Source organism: Nelumbo lutea, chromosome 6 (assembly GCF_056320005.1).
Source record: "Nelumbo lutea isolate HS-2025 chromosome 6, American lotus-T2T, whole genome shotgun sequence".
Classification (NCBI taxonomy): domain Eukaryota; kingdom Viridiplantae; phylum Streptophyta; class Magnoliopsida; order Proteales; family Nelumbonaceae; genus Nelumbo; species Nelumbo lutea.
The window spans coordinates 33,943,937-33,963,278 of NC_142689.1; positions in this window are offsets into that span (position 1 = coordinate 33,943,937).

Below are 19,342 nucleotides of genomic sequence, written 5' to 3' on the forward strand. Positions count from 1 at the left end.
ACATATAATGTTGTTGAATGTAATTTTATAATTGATTTGGTTCATTAATGTTTCAATCTTATGCATTTGCAACCAACATTTTATAATTATAAAATTTAGATCTTGACATTTTGAGAGGATAGTATTTTCTTTTATGTATTAAGACTTGAATAGTATGTGAACTTTCATTTATGCCCGAGATATAAAAGCATAATCAAACATCACCATCAATATCAAATACCCCATGTATCGCACGGGCCATTCCACTAGTTTTGATTAAAATTAAATATACGGATATTTTGGACATTTTCATTCCTCTTTATAGACAATACTAACAAAAGGGGGATCTATTTATAAAAAGTCCCTCTTGTGATTGAAATTACCAAACTTCAATAAGATTTCAATGATTTACCATTATTCTAACTTCTTTTATTTTTATTTTTTTAAATTTCAATAGTCCCTGTAACTTTAGTACTTTCTCTAATTTCTAAGGTTCTGATTGTTTCTCTAATATTTTTGTTTCCCACAATTACTCTAATTTCTAAGATTCTTTCTTGGCAAGGCTGACCTACCAGCCTTCGGCCTTGATAGACCTCAAACTCCTCAGTCAGCCCTCGATTCGAGAGTGGAATTACAATATTGCCGTCAACCCATTCTGACCAGCAACAACTAATAATGCTTAATCGGCAGTCTTCACCCTTCTTAACTTTGTCTTTGCTGCATTGGTGGTTTTCTTGGCGTTCATCCATTACAACGTTGACACCCAGTTTTTGGGTGGTGATGGTTGAACTGGCTGATGGCTCTGTTTCATTCAACGTACGCTCGTAAAATGTCTATTGGGACAAGAGCACGCAAGCTACGCCAAAGGATACGCATGACAATACTTGAGACACGTCTAATACTAATGGCTGCATTAATTCTTGAATCCAACTATCACGTTTTAGTCAGTATTATTCAATGAATCTAATCTCTTCACGGCAAGCAACATGAACAGGGAAGAAAATTCTTTGCGCAGAACTTCAGCCCGTACGTTATCCAAGGCAGAAAGTAAGAAAATAAAAAGATACCGTATTTTTGGTACATATTAGACATGACCCAACAGAATCAAATTGCCACTTGATAAGGTGGGAAGTAGGAGAAACATAAAAAAGAAAAAATAAATAAAAATAACTTGGGGCTCAGTTTGTTTGCAGTGTTTAAATGCATGAGATGAGAAGTAAAATAAATAAATAAAAATTCTTTTACTTTTGCTTCACATTTGACATTGTCTTGTTTGTTTGTGTGAAGTAAAATGATTGTATCCCCCATCTAATATAAAGAAAGAGAATGGAGATAAGAGGAGGTTTATTTAATTTCTTTGAGAATTGAGAGTGAAGCTGAAAGAGCAAGATGATGTGGTCTACACTTAAGAGACAGAAATGAGGTATAGGAGGAAGGTGGTGGTGCAAAATTCGTATCAGTTTTTGGGATATAAGATTTGCATTGTCAGTGTGTATAAATGAGATAAAAAGTAAAAATTTTGTATCAAGTAGGAATGCAAATCATAATTGAAAATAAAATCAATGCAAAACTGAACCAGCAGGCACAATATTTATATCTGGTTTAGATTTGAATTGCAAACAGAGCCTAAGAATCTAACATTTGTAGAAAGCTTTTTCTGTTAATTATTTACATTTTGTTGTCATTATTATTATATTTTTTTGTTTGTTTTTTTCTTTTTTTTTTCTTTCTCTCTATGTATATAATTATAAAAAGTGATTATATCAAGTAAAAATATTAGGCTGCATTTGGCAATTCTTATTTTAAGGACTTATCTCCTTTTTGCTATTTAAAACTCAGTATTCTTAGAAACATTTTAATTATAAAAAGGAGATAAGTCATTAAAAATTTGAAATGTCAAATGCAGCGATAGTACTTTTCTTCTAGAGAGGTTAAAGGAGATGGGAGTTATTTCTTCACATACTTACAATGGGAGAGTGTCCTAAACTTTGTGGATAAGAAAGGAGATATTTTTGCATGGAGATTATAAGGGGAGGGAGAAGACGTGAGAGAAAGAGAAACAGTCTTCTTTAATTAGAGGAAAATTAAGGAAATGTAATTGCATTTTTATTATCAAAGAATCGATGATGTAAAAATTGAAGAAATTAGAAGTGTTTTAGTAGCAAAGGTGGTTGGGCCCAGGGGTGTCAATTGGAGTGGATTTGGTCCAATCCGATCCAGTCTAATGTGAGTCCATTATAAATGGATCATGTCCAATCTAATTCAATGAATATTTTGGATCATTTTGGACTGGTCAAATTCAATGCCTGGACCATCTAATTTATTCAAATTTGTTTAAATTTAGGCTACGTTTGGTGTGTTTTTTCGTGCGGTCTTTCTGTTGCTTATAAGCCGGGAAGACCGAAATCGATCTATTCTCGTTTGGCATGCGGAAGATCTCGCCGCCAAAAGATGGGGTGCCAAAGCCCATTTTGGGCTGATTTCGGGAAGCTCCAAATGAAACTTCCCGCGTCTTCCACATTTTAATCTCACACGGAAAGACCTAAAACGACATATGGAAAGATGCGCGTCTGCCAAACGGTCTTCGGGTTGCCCAAATCTTATGTCAAAAGCTCAATGTGCCTATTGACTGTCAGAGCTACGAGAAGATCTTCTCAAAAAGACTTGCCAAATGGACCCTTAGATTAGTATTCTATCAATGGACCAGATATTTTACTCATCCAACCCAATCCAATATAAATTCATTATGAATGGACCAGGTCCAATCCAATCCAATAAATACTTTGGACCATTAAGTCTAGACTGGTCCAATTCAATGTTTTGTTGGTATGTCCAATCCATCCAAATCGATCTTGATTTGGATGGGGTCCAATCCAAAACTGGTCCATTAACACTTCTAGTAATTGACCCTTATAACTTATCACACATGGAGGGATGTTTTTTTTTTTTTTTATTTTAAGAGGGAGAAAAGTTGGTCAATGAAATTTTAGTTTCCATTGAACAAAAAATCTTTTAGTTAGACACGTGCATACCCTTCCACTAATAATACTTGATGATTGAATATCCTTATAATACTTTTAATATTGGATAGTGTGAATCGGCGTGATAGACGACACTTCACCATCTTCCGTAAGAAATAGACATTTCACCATCCATATCAAAATAATTGATTAATTGTCATCACTCACTCACTCCATCTGTCAATCATCAGCAATATCAATTCCCATTAACCTTTGTCACCGCCAGAAAGATTAGAACTTATTGTGACATGAGAGAGAAAAGGGAGGATAATTTTGTCCGCCTTGAATTTCTAGTTGCAATTCACTCTATGACAATCCAAAGGGAAATTCATTGAGGTCTGTGGTCAATGCAAAAGATTTGGCCGCCTCCCGAAATGAAAGGCGGAACCGCCATGGCTGTGTTTGGCTTAAAAAAGTGGCGATGATCGAAGGAGTTTTCCTCGAATCGATAATTGATGTAAAATTTGACCTGTGAGGTGTTTTACATCGAATTTAGGTGGTGTTTCATCCAAACGGTTATATACAGTGTTTAGAAAATCAAGCAATAATTGAATCTTTTCTTTTTCTTCTTTGGCTCAATTTGAAAAGAGTACAAATAATATGTAAAAGGCAAAAACTTTGTATTTTATATTATTTTTTATATATTTGTATTGTATATATTTACATTTATATTCATTGCAAATCAACCCTTTGGTGCAACAGATCCCACAAACTTTATATCCATATTATAGAAGTTATACAAATCTTGGGATCATGGCAGTGTTTGGCATCGATGCCATTGCCCTAGAAAATGGTGTCATATCAAAAAAAGTGGTGCTTCAAAAAATTGCCTCTTGTTTGGATTCATCTTTTAGGAAAAAAGCATAACTCCAAATCATACTTTGAAAATCGGGAAAGTGTGGTCTAAAGAAACATTGAATTCAACGTTTTCTCATAAAACAGCCTGCTGTTACCAATGGGGCAATGATAATATAACACCATCTTGGGCATTGAATAATGTAGACTAATGCTGAAAACGTTTATACAATATTAGTACCAAACAAAACCAGTGTTGTTTTCCCAAAAAATATCTTATGTGACAGTATCAATACCAAACAAAAAAAAAAAAACTGTTTTTTGAAAAAACGGTGCAATAGATCCTCATCAAACATTTATGAAGCAACGACATCAATACCAAGCACATACCATGTGAACCCCAAGATTCACTAAACAACACGAGCTTTATGGCTAGATTGACCCACGGTCCCACACCACTCTATAAAAATATATATTTTGAATTAAAATTTAATTAACCCTTTTTTATACATTGAGACGCTTTAAGACCAGTTTATCACGAATTTGACCTTTGTTATCCAATTGGCAATCCGCTGCACAGTTTTCTTCTATGTGAATGTTTTTGTAGAGTGTAGACGATTCTTGTTGGTATCCTTTGAGCTATTTGCTGTAATCTTCCATGAGAGAGACGTACTTTTACGGTCCGTTTGATGTGTGCGACTGGGATGGAAAATAGAAATATTCTTTAAAGATTTCTATTTTCCCAAGTTTGTTTTGGGCGAAAGGGTGAGACGTGACGAGAACACCCGTTTCAATTTCTGGGGTGCGGGGTCTCACCAACTAGGTGCAACCCCATCGAGAAAGAAAGCTGAGTGAGAAAATTTCATCAGGGAGGCAACTGAGCATAGTCTTCTTCTCATACGCCGTCCAACGGTTTATTCATTGGCACCATCTCTGGTTTTCATTGCCAGAAAACGGCTTCCAACATCTACCTCTTCTAGATCTAGCATCGTTCTTCCATTGTCGTCGCCGCTACTACCACCATAAGCACTGCCAAGGCATTAGGTTGCGAAAAAATTGGTCCTTCTTCCACCTATAACTTTCATTTTTCTCTCTTGAACAAATTGGTCTAACAACCAAACACAGGTATTAGGGTTGAGAAAAAAAATTTCCCTTCTCATTCTATCTCATCTCATCTCATCATTTCTCAGCAACCAAAGAGACAGTTATGGGATTTTGGCAGTCTTGAATAATCCTTATCACCAAGGGAGAATCCCGGTTATTATGGATTCACTGTTTACCACTTTACCTGCAGGGCCAGCTTATGGGCTTCGGGCAGCCCACCTCTAAGCTGTATTGTCTATTTTGCCCAGTTTGGCTTCATGAATCCGGATCGGATTTAGCCCCGAAAATCATCTGACCTGGCATGTTTAACCCATGGTCAAAATGATTTCATTTTCAATTTAATTTTTAAAAACTATGACCTCATCTCCCCTAGCTCCTTTTTCTGTTTATTTTATTTTTTTTTTTTTAGTAGAGGCCCAACCACTTATTGGCCTAAAACTCCTTGTGATAATTAACCTTTAGTAGGTTAAAACGTTCCATGGTCCAACCACATGTTTGAAGGAGAATCTTCCTGTACAGAGGCCTAGAACTCCTTGTGATAGTATACCTCTTGGTAGGTTAAAACATTCCATCACATGGATGACAGATGTGGTGGCGATCAACCTTTTCAGTCACCTTTTCTGCTTACTGCATGTATGGTGCCATCTGGATGGACCTATTTTGTAGTGGCCAAATAGGAACGGTGTTTCACTGTTTTGCGGCATCTCCGATGCAAGTGAAAGCTTTGTCCATTTTGGAAGGTCTGAATCTGAATATTGTAGGATTGTAAAACCACTGGATCTGTGGAGAGATTGGATTGAAAGTGACTGCCACAAAAAAGAATATTTCGTTTTGAAGGAAATATTTGCTTTGAAAGCTAAGGCATTGAATTTTCTTTTTCTTTCTTTTTGAATGAGACGGCTCACTGTTGAGCAGGATTGGGAATTAGCATTCTCCTTAGTCCTTCCTGGTTAGTGGATCTTTTGGTGAAGGCCGAGGATAGAAGTAGCACTGTAGCAAGAATGGGATTCAGTCATCAGAAAATGGTTTTCTTACCGTAGTCACTAATCAGCCACTTGCAGCCATGGTTTCAAAACAGGACCGGTAAAATCGGGAATTGGTAAAGTAACCGGTTTCATTTCACCCCAAAACCGTTGTTTTCGTCAGTGATTCATTGACCCGGCCGGGTGGAACCATGGATTTGGATAACGATTTTTTATTATTTTGTATTTTTTAAGTCAGAATGGGCTGTCAGCTAGAATTAGACGGTCGAATTATCCAACCCGAAAACTGATCTCTCAAACAGTTTCTTGTCTGGTCCATTTTTATAAACCTTGCTTGCAGATTTACGTTGAAAATATCTCTTATAAATAAAAATATAAAAGATATTTCCGATACACGGTTACAAATGGCTGTGAGAATAGTGTGAACACCGTTTTATAAGAACTGAATCCGAATTCATATAGCAGCAGTCAGCTATTTTGGGTTTTTATTTTCTATTTCTCTATTTTTTCTATTTTTTTAGTGGTTTTTGCTCCATCAGGGTATTACACAATGGGTAGCCCAATAGGCCATCCCTCCAAAAAATTAACCCCGCTCCTCCGCTGACGTATTGGATCAACTCTTTGCTACAACGAGCTGGAAAACTTAAAACTAGCCAAAGCATCATGCAGTTTTTTTTTTTTTTTTCTTCTATCCTTTTTTTCTTGAGAGTTGATCAGACTAGTTTATGTAGTTTGTTTTGGTTAAAGATAGGGCTATAATTGAACTGGACGTCTGACACTATGTTATGAAAAAAAAAGTTGAAGTTATTTATTTTTTCATATGCATATATGATATATAATAATGTATGTAAATATAAAATATTAAATTTATCAATTAAAAGTTTTATAAAACTATATACAGTATATGTGTATTCCAATTATCCAGTACTAATGAATGGTTCAACTAGGCGGTTAAAAAGGACAGTTCAACTGCCTGAGTCAACAGTTTTATATAATTTTTAATTTGATCAGATAAGATTAAATCCACATCTCCGATATTTTAGCATTCAAATCCAGGATAATCGAATTCAATTTCAAATCAATTATCAGACTTTCAAAGTTCATTCATAGCTATATAGCTTGAGAGCTAAAGATGGGTTGTTAACTTAACAATATAGATTGACAAATGAAGGGATGTTCACCACCGGTATGCGTGACTATAACTGCGTTGTATTAGGAACTTCTCCTAGTAAATAATAACAGACAAATACAACAGATCTTCCTGATGTGCCATTGTGATATGCTCTGAGATTGATGTGAGGAGCACTCTGTGAAGAGTAAATTCAAACTCGTGAACCACTGTCAAGTCAAATGATGAGAAGATCCTATCTTATAAGAAGTTGGGAGAATGATAGATCAGCCATGGGTTAGAATTTGTAGGATCAAAGTACTGTTGGGCTAGGCACCAGCTCGAAATTGATGTTAATTTATAGGCGAGCATTGATGCATAGAATATGAATTGTTGCCATTTTGAATGTTTATAACTCTACAATGAAAATCAGAAATTTGCATTAGGCCTATTCATACTTTTCCTAAGAAGTTTGACAAGAAAATCAAACCTTTCTGTAAATTAGATTATAATATAGGACACAAAATCATGGATTCTGATCAAACCTGAAAGCTTACAACAGGTGACATGCATAGAATGATAAGAGAATCCAGAATTGGGTTCATAGACACGTTGGTGGGGACCTATAATTAGGTTTTAATTAATTCTTTGATTCCAATTAGCCATTTGAAAATAGCTTTGGTGACTGAATTGAATGATTTATTATTTTCTTAATGAATGATTTATTATTTCCCTAATGAATAAGTTATTCAAGAAGTTCCTAGCTCCTTCATGGAGAAAACTGATATTATTATTTAATTATTTTATCCTCCAATAAACAAAGCAATAAAGCATTCAGTTAAGCCATTTTAGCCATTATCAAATGGCCCTTAATTTAATAGTTCTCTAGGATTTTTTTTTTTTTGAAATTTCAAAAAATTGAAACCCTATAATGATAGTGGGCCACATGGATCACTAAGAAACCGAACCCATAATGAAATAAAATAATAAAATATCAACTATTACAGAATTTAATCGATCAGATCTTGCTTTTCAGTGTAAATCATGACCTAAATAATATTAAATAATAAAACATTACCTCTTGTCAAAATTCCTCTTTGAATCTGTTTGGTTTCCCAGCAAGTTCCAGCAACGCTAGAGTTTTATTGTAGCTCTAGAATAGACCGGTTTTAGCTTATGATGACCTTAGTCAGGATGATTGTATAGTAGGACTGACTTTTCTGTCAAGATCTGTTCGTTTGTTGGATTTTGAGAGGGAGAAAGTTAGTCAATCAGATTTTGATCTTTATTGATCAAAGTACCCATGTTCTTTTTTCAGATTTATATAGGGTTTTGAAAATTTTATTTTTCTTGGGTATCATTTACCTAGGGTACATGTTACCCATATCCGAGGTGCGTAATTTATTTTTTCAGATTTATATAGGGTCTATGGAAATTTTTCTTTTCCTCTCCGAGTGGGTAATTTATTTTTTCAGATTTATGTAGAGTCCATGAAAAATTTATATTCCTTGGGTATCATTTACCCAGGGTACATGATACCCATCTCGAGGTGGGTAAGTAACTTTCCCACCTATGGGAAAGTTGTCAACACTTGGATGGGATTGTCCCTTGGATTTTTATACCTAAAATGGTTATTGTCTTATTCACTTGGGAAATAAAAGAACATGGACAAATACACTTACGCAAGTATTTCCCAAGAAACACTAACTTAGACAAATCATTTAACTTCTCAAAAAGCAAAGGAGGCCTTAGTCTTATTAGTATTTTTCTCTCTTTACTAGTGTTGATAGGAAGGCAAAAGTTTTTTGGAGATTCGTTGATGAGAGAATGGTTCTTACAACTAGGATAAAAGGTCCCTCACAAAGTTTTGTTATGAGTGGTTTCCTCCCATCAAGAAACTCTCCCTCGATTGCTCTATGATCTCAACCAAATGGGCTTGGTTTTAAATTTTAAAATTTAAATTTCCAAAAATTCCTTAAAATTATGAAGCTTCCAGTGGGGGAGTTTTAGTTCCAAATGCCTTCCATATGAGCTCTATCTTTGGATTAGGACTTTCCGTTATGGATCATGGCCACTATGATGGGCCACAATCCCTGTCCTACCCCATTGGGGCTTAACAGTCTCCTACTTGGCCCCAATAGTAGACATAGAGAGAAGAATAACATATAATGTAAAAGGATTTAGCTTGATCAAGGCATGAGTAAAATGTGTACAAGTACACATATAACCATACCACTTTGGAAATTGCTAGCATATTTCCATTATGTCATTACACATTATAACACTTACTGCATGTAAGGACCCCATTATGTTTTTTCTATTGTGTGTCACAGTATAAATGTGCAAGGTGACAAACTGTGGGCCAATTGTAGATACAAGACACATTGACATGTGTCACAAAATACAATGGATTAGCCAACAAAGTGGCAGCAACCATGCTTCTTACATGATTTTAAAAAGTAACAAGGGACAACCCCTTATTCATAGGGTTTTCTAACATTCTTTTAGTTCCAATATGTTGGATAGTCACTTTGAACTCTTATATTCTGTCCCTCACTGTCAAGTACTTTGAATCTATAAATTTGCTTTAACTATTACTCTTTTTATTCATAAATAAAAACATAATTATTGTATTATTATAGCAATGTTGTATTGGTCTATTTATGCAATTTCGGACAAGAGCGTCCAAACGGACAATAAAATTTTTCAACTATATTGTATGTGTCATAGCATCATGGAATCTATTAAACTTTTCTTCTTCCATAATAAAGGAAGCCCTCAATTTTTGCTTACTGCTCCTCTAAGATATATATCCTTAGTAAGTAGAAAATGTATCCAGACTTGGACTTTCTTGTATTTGGGCAACCAGCATAATTCGAATCAATGTACCCTAACAATTCTAACTTCTCCCCTCTTTTGTACGTGAGAATGTATTGTTTTGTTTACTGCAAATATCTAAGCCCCTATTTTGCAGTTCTCTATTACTCTTACTAAGTTACTCTGAAACCGACAAAGTACTCCCACTACAAAAACAATCCTAGGTCTCATGTAAACCTGTGTATACGTTAAACTGCCAACAACTGATACATAGAGAACCTTGTTTATGTCATCCTTTTCATACTCAATTTGAGGGAAGCTTTCACTACTAAGTTTTCACCTTCATGTATAGGAATCACACTTGGTGTGCAATTTTCCATTCCAAACCATTCTAAGATCTTTTGGATATATGCTCTCTGCGATAAACCTAGAACTTTGTGGGCTCTACCTCTCTAGATCTTAATCCCTAGAATATAGAAAGCTTCTCCTCCCATGTCCATATTGAATTTCTGTTTCAAAAACTTCTTAGTTTGGTACAATAAGCCCATGTCCTTGCTAGCCAATAAAATATCAACATATTCCTTAGTTTGGTATAATATCTCTACTAACCAATAAAACATCATCAACATATAATACTAGAAGAATGAAGTTGCTCCCACTAACCTTAACATATTGATACGCAGCATGTTCTTTATAGCCAAATGGAGTTATAACATTGTGGAATTTGTGATACCATTGGTGGGAGTCTTGCTTTAACTTATAAATGGACTTCTTCAATCTACACACCATATGTTCTTAGCCCTCAATAACAAACCCTTTAGGTTGTGCCATGTATATTTCCTCTTTTAGATCACCATTAAGAAAAGATATTTTCACATCCATTGATATAGTTCCATGTCATAATGAGCTAGTAAAGCTATAACTATTTTGAAGGAATCCTTCTTTGAGATAGGTGAAAATGTTTCATTATAGTTAACTCCTTTTTTGATATTATACTCTTTAACCACAAGTCTTGCTTTGTACATCCCAATTTCACTTGTAGGGCCCATTTGGTTTTAAATATCCATTTGTATGGAACCGCTTGAGCACCTACCTGAGGCTATCAATGGGTTAGGTCTAGGTCAGTTCTAGGTAGAACCAAAACTGACTCGACAATAAATATTAAGGAGTCAGAAATGGAACAAAACCTTATCGGTTCTATTATTTTAGACGATCGAGTTTGATCTGATGGACCCAATTACTTAATATATAATTTAGTCAATATATATACATACATATATATTATACATTCAATATGTGTGTGGGGTGGGATGGGGTCGGCTCTAAATTGATTCAGGACTAGATAGAACTAGTTCCAAACCAAAAATAATTAGGACAATAGATTAGGAACTGGAACCAATCCATTGGTATCAGATCCTAGAACTAGAACCGGCCCAATCAATGCAGGTCCATTATTTCCGCTGGATCGGACTCAACCCATTGACATCCCTACACATATTGGTAGGGGTACCAAGTCTTAAACATCGTTAGTGACCATAGAGTTTGTTTTACTCTTCATGGCATCAAGCTAGAGTGTGAAATTGCAGCTTGTCGTGGCTTCTTTGAATGTGGATGTGAAGTTATGACATGATACCAGAAAAACTTACAGCCAATAGACCGATATATATCATAAAGGAGGTGACTAACCAGGTGGTATCATGACAATTTACAAAGGTGCTTTCATCAGCCAACGCTTTTCCGATACCATTTCTTTCCGATATCATAGATTTCCCTTTTTTATTATAGTAAAAGGGAGATTACTTGATATAATTAGGTTGCATTTGTCTGTCCTTAAAATAAGGGCTTGTTTCCTTTTAAAATTAAAATGCCCCTATGAATACTAGATTTTTAACTAAATAAGTCCTTAAAATAAGGAAGTATACCCGATTATAGTTGGTTAGTTGTTATGATAAGCAAGCCTACCCGATTAAGCAATCAAACTGATTATATAAGTTCTGCTTATGTGTCTCAATTATAGTTGGTTAGGGCCCTTTTTTTTCTGTTCCAAACAGATTATGTAATTAATGATATACAAAGGTCTCTTTTTTTTACATTTTATTATATCTAAAAAGGGTACATTTCCTAAACATTATATAATATAATTTTAACTAAATACATTTGCTTTATCAACATATCAACACATCAACAGTGTCATTTTTATTAAAAGAAGATATATATTATAAAAATGAAGTTCCAAGTTGTGATATCATAGGTTATTATAATGTCACGTATCTTGATTAATATTATGGTTCGGTTGTGGGTCTATTTTATAGAATCCATATTAATCAGACATGTTGACAGCTACCATAACCCTTTAGTTGGTAGTTCAACAAAGATTGATATATTAAAGGATTTATTCTTTGAACGGGCTTGGACAGAGCTATTCTCTATTCATTACAAGGCCCCAAAATTTCAACTCAACAGAGATATCAAGAAAGAGTTAAGAGTCTGTTTGGTTTAATCGAAACCTTTTAGAATTAAAATGGGAATGATTCATTTTCAAAGTCTGGTTAATTTAGATAGAAATAGGAATGAGAATTAGAATTAGTAGAAATAGGATTTTATTCTCAAAAGAGAGATAAGAAATGGTCATTCTTTCAAATGGGGAAATACCATTCCAACAATAATGAAAATGGGATTTCGATTCTATCCAACCAAACAGTTAGAATCCAAATAACCCATTTTAATTCAATTTTCAAACCCATATTCCCGCGAACCAAATGATACCTAAGAGTTGCTATCTGAGCATTTTCTTTCGTTCAGAGGCTCTTTCGCCTGTCATAGCACCCTAGGGGCTTCTTGGATGCTAGTTTTCTTGTTGTTGATCCAACAAAAGCAGAAGCTTTGATTCACACTTAAAGCTACCAAATGGAAGCTTCCTGTACATCCTTTAAAATTTTCTTGCCACTTGTCAGGTGGTTTATCCACCAACTCCGTGCCTAATACGTCCAAAAACAATGATGAAAGAACCTTAGAGGCATACTCCATTAATTGTTGACACAAGATTGATTTAATAAAATAAAACTTGGGTTGATTCCTTTAGATTGTAGATTTCGTCATTACTTTACTTGGCCTATGCTAATTAAACTATGCTCGTTTGTTTGAGAGTGGAAAGTAACCTAATAATGAAGACATATATGGGTTCATGCCATTTTATTATTTTTTTTTTGTTTTTGCTTGAGAAAATGGGTATCTTTTGTTTATTAAGGATATTTTTATATATCTATTTTTTGTCATTACATTTATTAATTATTTATTTATTAGACATGAGTTATGCCCCCATTCGATTGAAAAAATGGAATCATAATCAGGTCATGCATATATTTTGGGAAAGGTTCTATGGTTTTTACTTTTGTTAAATTTATTGAAGGCCTTGTTTGCTTCAGTTCAATTTTAGTTTTCACTGGTGCAGAAGAAAGGGAGTGTAAGTGCAAATCTTTGGGTCTACTTTTGTTTTTGGTGTAAATGAATCAAAATGAAATCTAAAGAGAAATAAAAATGAAAATTTTTATTATTGAGATTTGCAACAAAGGAGAAAAATGGAAGACTCCTGACTCATTTGGTTCGTAAAAATAGGGGTCTAGAATTGGAATCAGAATGGGCCATTCTGATTCTAACTGATTGGTTGGTCAGAATCAGAATTTCATTCCCATTCCTGGTGGAATGGCATTCCCCCATTTGAGGGAATGGCCATTCCCTCCCCCTCTGAGAATAAAATTTCATCCCACCAAACAGATTATGGTGGGAATAAACGATTCCAATTCTGATTTTGAGGGATTTTGATTCTGGTTCTGATTTCGATTCTAGATGTGAACCAAAAGGACCGGTTTTGACTTGGACCCATCCAAACCAAAATCAATTTAGGATTGGATTGCACTTTGTCCATCCATCATAAATTTATAATGGATTGGGTAGATTGAGCCAATATCTAGTCCATTGATAAAGTAAGAATATAGGTGTCAATGGCCTAGATTTGGGTTAAAATTAATATAAATTAAAACAAATTTGAACAAATTGGATGGTCCCAACATTAAATTGGACCGGTCCAAAATAGTGGATTGCATTGGACATGATCCATTTGTAATGAAATCACATTGGACTGGATTGGATAGGACCAAATCCAGTCCAATTGACAACCCTAGCACCAAGAGAGGAAAAGGCAAAGCTCTAGAATGAAAAGTTGTGAAGTATCCATACCTTGGTTCGAGTGTTCATGAGGGCAGATTTGGCCCTCCATTGAAATTGTGACACGTGGCACCTCGTGACAACTAGGAAAACACCCAGCGAACAAACTTACGAAGTTGGTGACCCACCCGGGCACCAGTCTGGTCGGCCTGGCGCGACCTGCGGGCGGCCTGACGCGCGCCTGCGCGACCTGCGCACGGCACACGCGACCTGCGCGGCGCGAGCGCGCGGCCTGCGCGAACTGTGCACGGCACGCGCGACCTGTGCGGCGCACGCACGGCCTGCGTGAACTGCGCGTGGCCTAGCGCGCGGCCTGCGCGACTTGGACCAGCCTAGAGCATGATCCGGCCAAGGCGCCCACCGACAAACCTGGCCTAGACACTGACCCGCCGACTGACACAGGCGCCAGCTTGACGACTTGGTCTAGACACTGACCCGCCGACTGACACAGGCGCCGACCTAACGACCTGGCCTAGACACTGACCCGCCCACTGACGCAGGCACCCCTCTGACAACCCGGCCCAAGCACCGACCTGGCCGCCTGACACAAGCGCCAACCTGACGACCTCGAGGAGTTCACCACCGTACCCCGGTTCTGACAGGATGCGACGAATCTTACCGTTTGGAGGCTTTTCACCCACCTAACCCGCGAGGACTCCAGTATATAAAGACCTCACCCCCCAAAGGGGAGGGGAGGAAAAAAGGGAAGTAACCCCTGCTCTCTAGCTCTCTACAATAAGAGTGCTAACTTAAGCGTCGGAGAGCCTCCACCGGGAAAATACCCCCGGGACCTCTGATTCAGTTCTCGCAAGTCCCTCAGCTCCCGCCGCCTACAAAGGAGAGAAAATCACCTCACGCGGAGGGTAGTCGGGTTGCGCTACACCAGGGAGCTCCACCATCCTCTGAGTTGCAGGCCGCCTAGGAGCAAGTCAAGTGACGAGTCCACCAGGCAGTTCGCCACCAGGGAGCACCACCAGGCAGTTCGCCCCCAGGCAGTTCGCCACTAGGCAGTTTGCCACCAGGCATTTCGCCACCAGGGAGTTCGCCACCAGGCAGTTCGCCCCCAGGCAGTTCGCCACCAAGCAGTTCACCACCAGGCAGTTCGCCACCCGGCAGTTCGTCACCAAGTAGCTCTCCACCAGGGAGCTCGCCACAGGGCATTTCACCACCAAGTAGTTCGTCACCAAGCAGTTCTCCCCCAGGGAGTTCGCCACCAACTAGCTCATCACCAAGGCACGTCACCACCGGGTCAAACAACGAGGTACTTAGCCAAAAAAATTATACATCACAAAACATTGTTACGTGGCCAAAAACAGTTACATCAATTGGCGCCGCCTGTGGGAACACGCTACGAAAAGCTAAGTTCTCATCCTACAAAAGCTAAGTTCTCATCTTACCAAAGCTAAGTCCTCACTTTTTTGAAGCTATCACTTTATAGTTTACATTTTTTATGAACTCAAAAACTATGTAGGGAGCTAACAGACTAAGTAGCTCTACCAACCTTACTTTCAATTCAGATAATGCCTCATCAGTCCTCTCCGCAAGGTCCCCCCTACAAAGATGAGCTCTTCATAGCTTCCGCGGGAGTTGACGGCCAACAGACTACATAGGCGCCCTTACCAGTCGAGCCTTCCAAGGCTCCCGTGTGAGCTGGCGACCTAAAGTTAGTAGTGCTGCCCCCGAAGGTCGAGCTCCTAGTAGCTTCTTGTAGAAGTGGGTGACCGGCATTACGAAGCTGATGCAGCAAAATCATAGCTCGACACCTCACAGGCAAAGCCTACGGGCCACATTACTGCTTAAGACTCGGTCGCCTCTCCGACACGGGCAAAATCAAAAAAGAGTGGACTACGAGTCACTCCCAAAAGCCTACGGGCCACATTACTGCTTAAGACCCAGTCGCCTCTCCGGCACGGGCAAAGTAAAAAAAGAGTAGACTACGAGTCACTCCCAAAAGCCTATGGGCCACATTACTGCTTAAGACCCGGTCGCCTCTCCGGCACGGGCAAAAGTCAAAAAAGAGCAGACTACGAGTCACTCCCAAAAGCCTATGGGCCACATTACTGCTTAAGACCCGGTCGCCTCTCCGATACGGGCAAAAGTCAAAAAAGAGTAGACTACGAGTCACTCCCAAAAGCCTACGGGCCACATTACTGCTTAAGACCCGGTCGCCTCTCTGGCACGGGCAAAAGTCAAAAAAGAGTAGACTACGAGTCACTCCCAAAAGCCTACGGGCCACATTACTACTTAAGACCCGGTCGCCTCTCCGGCACGGGCAAAGTCAAAAAAGAGTAGACTACGAATCGCTCCCAAAGCCTACGGGCCACACTAGTAATTGGATCAGCACTTACTAGCTCATCGACTTACGGGCCAAAAGAAATCTACTCCCTTCGCTGAGTTACTAACAGATCGGGAGTGGGGGGCTATTGATGAGGGCACATTTGGCCCTCCAATGAAATTGTGACACGTGGCACCTCGTGACAACTAGGAAAACACCCAGCCAACAAACTTACGAAGTTGGTGACCCACCCGGGCACTAGTCTAGCCAGCCTGGCGCGACATGCGCACGGCCTGACGCGCGCCTGTCCGACCTGCGCACAGCACACGCGACCTGCACGGCGCGCGCACGCGGCCTGCGCGAACTGCGTGCGGCCTACGCGAGCTGCGTGCGGCGTGCGGCCTGCACGACCTGGCCGACTTGGACCAGCCTAGCGCATGATCCGGCCAAGGCACCCACCGACAAACCTGGCCTAGATACTGACCCGCCGACTGACACAGGCGCCAGCTTGACGACCTGGTCTAGACACTGACCCGCCGACTGACACAGGCGCCGACCTGACGACCTGGCCTAGACGCTGACCCGCCGACTGACGCAGGCACCCCTCTGACAACCCGGCCCAGGCGCCGACCTGGCCGCCTAACACAAGCGCCAACCTGACGACCTCGAGGAGTTCACCACCGTACCCCGGTTCTGACAGGATGCGACGAGTCTTACTGTTTGGAGGCTTTTCACCCACCTAACCCGCGAGGACTCCGGTATATAAAGACCTCACCCCCCAAAGGGGAGGGGAGGAAAAAAGGGAAGTAACCCCTGCTCTCTAGCTCTCTCATATTATCTTCAAAGCTCTCTACAATAAGAGTGCTAACTTAAGCATCGGAGAGCCCCCACCGGGAAAATACCCCCGGGACCTCTGATTTAGTTCTCGTAGGTCCCTTAGCTCCCGCCGCCTACAAAGGAGAGAAAATCACCTCACGCGGAGGGTAGTCGGGTTGCGATGCACCAGGGAGCTCTACCATCCTCTGAGTTTCAGGCCACCTAGGAGCAAGTCAAGTGACGATTCTACCAGTCAGTTCGCCACTAGGGAGCACCACCAGGTAGTTCGCCACCAAGCAGTTCACCACCAGGCAGTTCACCACCAGGCAGTTCGGCCCCAAGCAGTTCGCCACCAGGCAGTTCGCCCCCAGGCAGTTCGCCACCAGGCAGTTCACCACCCAGCAGTTCGTCACCAAGTAGCTTTCCACCAGGGAGCTCGCCACCGGGCAGTTCGCCAGCAAGCAGTTCGTCACCAAGCAGTTCTTCCCCAGGGAGTTCGCCACCAAGTAGCTCATCACCAAGGCACGTCACCACCGGATCAAACAACGAGGTACTTAGCCAAAAAATTTATACATCACAAAACATTGGTACATGGCCGAAAACGGTTACATCAAGTGTCTTCATATAAATTAGGAGACCTTAACAAAGGAGAACTTACTTTCCTTATTGGACATGATTTCTTCTTAGATCGAACTTCGCTATTCCTAATCTTTCTCGTTGGCAATTTGTCCACTTTCCCTTTAATGGATCCACATATCTCCTTCTAATTGGTGGTCAAGTTGAACCCATATCATACCAAGTAAAGTTAATAAAAAATTGTATTCTTCTCATTTACACTCCCATGCATTTATAACAAATTTTAGAAATGTGAAAATATGATATTGGAAAGATATCATATCTGAAAAACTTGTGACCTATCAATCGATATCATAAACATATTAATCAATTAGACGGTATTTATCAAAAATTATGGGTGGACTTTGATTGACTGAAACTCTTTCGATATCATATTGATGTAATGCAATTCGGCTGCTCCCTGCTGGAGACGATCTGGTCGCCAGCAACAATGGGAGCTGAGGTTCCCACAAGAAATGAATTAGAGATCTTGGGGTGGCTTACCCAGTGGGGATACTCCGATGGCTAAGTTAGCACTTAATAGTAGAGAGATTTAAGATGATATCAGAGAGTTAGAGAGCTAGAGAGCAAAGATTACACATCATACATTCGCCCCTCTTTATATACTGGGGTCCCTGCGGGTTTGGTGGAGCATTTCCTGGATCCTCGTTGTGATGGGATCCGCTTTCGTGTTAGGTGGGGATAATGCCACCAACCGGTAAGGTTGCCCATCTCCGCCTGAACTGGGGAGTGGGTGAGCTAATATAGCCGTTAAGGTACGATCCATAAGATGCGGGGTACGATGGTGAGCTCCTCGGGGTTGTCACGCAAAGGTGGCCTAACTAGGTAGCGATCTGCCTGTGAAGTGTCGGGCTACTTGGTGGCAAAGTTTCCCAATGGCTAGTTGCCTTAGCTCGTGTTCTTCAGACCCGACCTGCTCTGAATGTCGAAGTGTCTTAATATTGAGATGATCTTGCACCAAGGTAGGCTTGTCCCGAGGTAAACTCCTTTCGAGGTGGGCCCAGCTGTCCGAGCTCGATCCATTGCGGACTTGGCGTGTTAGAGTGAGCTGTCTGCCTGTTAGTTCAAGTCATGTCCACGTGCCGATCTGATCATGTTGATTTGCCACTTACACCGAGTCACGTCCGCGTATTTCCATGTTACGAAGTCGGGCCAAATCACCCTTCATCACATATCTTTCTCACATCATACGTTTTTCCCACAACCCCTTTTAAACTTCCCAAAAAAGCTTTTTAAAAAATAGGTAAAGGAAAAAACTTTTTTTTTTTTGTGAAAGAAAACCAGAACTCAAAACCAGCTTCTCTTTCCACTGACTCTCCAATTTGATCATGTGCAGTTTCCGAGTTAACAAATGATGCTAATAGACACACTTGTTTTAATAATCATGGTTACAACTTTTTTTCAACTTAGAAGATTCAATTGGTAGGAATTGAATCTTCTAAGTTTGAAGATTCACCTGCGCAACACAAACCAGTCCAAAACATGAAACCAAATCAAAGTTTGAAAATCACAAATGATGCGGTACCAATTCATTAGCTAGAATAATTGGAAGATGAATTCTCAATTCCGTAATTACAAGTTGCAC